We start from the raw sequence: 4623 nt of genomic DNA on the forward strand, positions 1-4623 counted from the left end.
ATCTCTGTTGGCAACAACCATGGTAGTAGTTGCGGAACTACTGGGCCAAGAGAGGACAACCTGTTGTTCCTGCTCCTCCTTATTCTCTTCGGGGACGGAGGTCCTACGGTAGGTAAGAGCACGCACAAGCACTTGACCGAAGGGGACTAGCGCTTGTACTCCTCCACCGAGGAGCCGTTCTTGCGAGGAGCAAGGGATGTCGTGAACGGTGGGAGGTCAAATAAATAGAATTGACCTCTAAGCTACTGGGAACAAATCAAATCAGATGGTTCTATTTCTCAATCTTTCTGACTTGCTCCTACAGAACCAAGGTCGAAAGGATTGAAAAAGTCAGTCATTCACAACCACTGATGAAGGATTCCTCGAAAAGTTAAGGATTAGCAGTTCTTTTTCGAAATCGATCCAAAAATAACAGGGGTCAAGGTCGGCCAGTGAGACGATGGGGGATAAGCTTCATCGTCGAGAGGGAAACAACCCGGATCACCAGCTAAGGCCCCTGAATGACCGCTCAGTGATAAAGGAGGCGGGGGTGCAAAGACAGCCATGAGGTTGGACAATTTATTTGTGAAAATGTATGTCTACTTAAATCGCACATAAAAAAGATCCAGTCAAATTTTCATTGTAAATATGAATTCCTTTGTTATAAGAGCAGCTAAACCTTATTTGGCCACTTAGATAAATCTATAATATAAATATAGAGGCACTTCTTTTTCTTTTTAAACAATTTTTAAAATATTTTTTTTCTTTATGATAAAGAAGGGGGTGAGATTCCCCTTTATTTTTTTTTTGCATTTTTTAATTTTGTATTTCGCTATTCCGACGAATATTTTTTTAGTCTTGCTTATCTTTATCTTATCTTATCTTATTTTCCTAGTTGTGCTAAGTAATGTGCGTAGATTAACTATCAATATAGGAGTAAAAACAAGACGTAATAAAAAAGGATCGACGTGGAAAGTTCCGATTGAAATAGGATCTAAACAAGGAAGAGCACTTGCCATTCCTTGGTTATTAGAAGCATCCCAAAAGCGTCCGGGTCTCCCATTTCGCTTGTCGCTACTACGGGAATCGCTTTTGCTTTCTTTTCCTCTAGCTACTAAGATGTTTTAGTTCGCCAGGTTGTCTCTTGCCTGCTCATGGATTCAGCAGGCAGTTTAAAAGGTTGACCTATTTGGAAATCTCCGGATCTATGCTTATTTTCAACTCCCTGAAGCACTTCGTCGCTTGCTATGCCCTTCCTGGCAATTTCCTGATTTTGAAATGTTGCAAAGCCTTGGGTACAAAAAAGGGATAAATGATGTGGTTACAGGATGCAATTTCCTCTTAGAATAAACCTCTTGAAACAAAGAAAAAAAGTGAATCAATTTAGTAGAAAAGTACTCTATCAGATTCGAACCAACGACTTACGTCTTAGCACGAGATTACTCTACCACTAATTTAAAAAGCCTTTTATCGGATTTGAACCGATGACTTATGCCTTACCATGGCATTACTCTACCACTAAGTTAAAAGGGCTTTTTATTTAATTCAAAAATTAGCCACTCCTATGTAACTCCAACAGAAAAGGGAGACATAATATAAATGGAATATTATGGGCTTGCTCACCCTAAGCAACTGAAGGAAACTTGTGTAGAAATACAGGTTTTGCTTCCGCATAAGAAATGTCGCTCAAACTGAATCACACCAATGTTATGGAAGTTCCTAGATTGTTTGAAATAATACTAGTACCAAAAGTTGCCTCTGATTTCAGAATCCAATTTGGAAAATTGGCTTACTTCTCTACTTTTACTAACTATAGTAACGAGCATGTGCGTTATCCATAGAATAATGTGTGTCCTTGTTTAATGGATTAAGCAAAAAAAATCTCATTTGGTAAAGTATATCTCACATGTTCAACATGTCGAGGGCTCAAAACCCTACAAAGTGGTCATGCTTTCACATTTACTGCTTTTATTAATTGTGACGCCCCGAGACCGATGCTCGAGAAGACTTCCTTATATTCCGGGTTTCGCCGTGTGTTTCATTTGTGCTTGCCCTTTTATTTTTGCATTGCATCATGTCATCATGCCATCATCTTATAAATCTTTTGCATCTCAACTAAATAAATCGTATGGATCTTCGATCCATTTAAATCGAGGGAAGGGTGACTTCTCTTTATAATATATCCTCCCGATATTAGTTGAGCTATTATAAAATAATCCATTCTTATGAAATCACCTAAAACACACTTGCAAATTTCCCCATGGCTTTGTTATCTCGCTGCTTGACCTCGAACCTTGCCATTTATTCTTTCATCATTTTCCGGAGCTCCACCTAAATTCTCAACATTTTTTGGACCTTCTAATTACTAGTCCTTGTTCAAACCATCTGAATTAAATTCTTGCAAACGCGTCCATTCCTATTTTTCTTGGATAAAACTCATTTTTATGAGGCCGGGAAAATAGCCCCCTTGCACAAATCCTTTCCTTAACCCTCCTTTTTTCTCTCTCTATTTCTTTTCTCTTAAAAGAAGAAGAGAGAGAAAGAGAGAAGCCCAGCTCAGGTCCAGCGGACGGCCCATTCTAACCCCGCAGCCTTTGGGCCAAGGCCCAGCCGGCATCCCCCCATCCTAACCCTAGCCCATCTCCCACGCTCCCTCTCGTCCTCCCGTTATCGCCGCCACCCACGCACGCACGTAGCCCCAATCCATCTCCCTCCCCGATCCCATCTCTTCCTCACTCATCTCCCTGTTCCTCCTGTAGCACCGCCAGAGGAGTAGGGCAGCAGCTCCTCCTGCCTGATTCCCCAACGCAGCCCCTGCCAGAGTCCCTTGCATCCACCACCCGATCCGGCCGGCCTCCGCCGCCTTTGCCCGTTCCCGGCCGGATCTCGCCAGCAGGGCCCCGTCCCCGCCTCTGTTTCTTTCACTACCATCGCCTCCAGGTGCCGCACCGGAGTTCCACCTCGTCGGAGTAGCCCAGCGGACCAGGACGCCCCTGCTGCACCTCTCTTTTCTTCCCCTGATTCCCTTTCTCTTTGACCCTCTCTCCCGACTCAAATCCCTCCCTCGTCTCTATAACAGGAAGCCCCGAGGAGCCGCCCTCGTCCCTGACACCGGCAAGATCGCTGCTGCCCTTGTGCGGCAACACTTGTGCGCCCACCTCCGCACACCTACCTTGTCAGACCCCGGCTCCATCTCCACGCGAAGACCGTCCGCCTCTGCTCATGGCGAAGCTCCTCCTGCAGCTCTGCATCACTTGTGCCTCCTCCCTGGGCAGAGAAGCTCTTGTCTGAGCCGTCCCCTTCGGTCAACCTGGTTGCTACCACCACTGCCTTGAACTTCCCTGGTGCAGCTCGTTTTCAATGAATGGCGCCTGAGGTTTACCTCCACGCCAAGTACCATGACCTGCAAGGCCGAGAACGCCAAGCACCCTTTCGAGCTATCAAGACCGCAAGCGCCAAGTACCACGACGACCCTCGAAGAGTTCGGATTCGACAAGTTCGACTATGAAACGGGAACCACTACTTCCACTACCGCCGTCTTCGGAATCGCTAAGAACGTCAAGTTCCTCCACGATGCCCGACGCCTAAAACGATCACCGAACCGAAAATAACACCAAGTACCAGGACGATGAGGACCGCCAAGTTCGTCTTCCGCCGTCTCCGAAATCGTCAAGTACCGCTATGAGATGTGCAACTACTTCCACGACGAAACGAGAACAACTACCGCCATTGAAGGCCGTCAAGTGAACATCTACACACGACGTGTACGACCTACTCCGTGAACGTGTACCACTACGTCCGGAGACCGCGAACCCGTCAAGTCCGACAACGTTTGTGTACAACTACCGACGACGCGCATGTTGCCAAGTACCCTCTCCGGATCGTCATGTTCGAGTACCGATAAACATGTACCACTACCGTCGTCGAGATTGCGAGGACCTCTACCGTCGACCCTAGAGCATGCGAGATCGACTACTTCCACTACCGTCGTTGCGAGAACGCCTACTTCCCTCTACGAACGAGAACCGTCCCCTATGCACGCTCCGAAAGGTATAACCGCCGAGACGACCGCCCGTGAACTAATGCATGTGTGATGTATGAGATGCTCGTGTTTTGCACCGTGATCGAGTTGTCGCTTGCGATGCCCCTCTTTTGCCATGCCACCGTCATGTGGGACACCCGGTATCCGGGATCACTCCCCATCTCTTGCGTGTTCCACACATCCGCACACTTCTCGTTTGCATTGGTATGTCACTCAAGTTGTCGTTGCTGTGGCACCCTTTTCGTTCCGCCATGGTGACAAATGCTTCATAATGCTCTTGCCAACTTTTAATAAAAATTGCATAAACTTGTTCATGTCATCTGCATCATGATAACAACAATTAAAATGTTTAAATTGTTGTTGCAATAAATTTCTAAGGCATATGGGGATTTACCGGATTCGTTATTTGTTATATCCGGCCCCATTTAAATTGTTTAGATGATATAGTTTTGTTATGCTTCACCTCTTGACATGCTTAACAACATTTAATATTGTTGAGTACCTAACCGGGAGTGAACTAAATAATTGATGTGGTGTTCCGTCAATATGCAACTCGTTGCATATTCGGCTCCATTTAACTTGTAGTTTTGTTTGTGCACTTT

The sequence above is a fragment of the Triticum urartu genome, unplaced genomic scaffold (genome assembly GCF_003073215.2).
Source record: "Triticum urartu cultivar G1812 unplaced genomic scaffold, Tu2.1 TuUngrouped_contig_2396, whole genome shotgun sequence".
Classification (NCBI taxonomy): domain Eukaryota; kingdom Viridiplantae; phylum Streptophyta; class Magnoliopsida; order Poales; family Poaceae; genus Triticum; species Triticum urartu.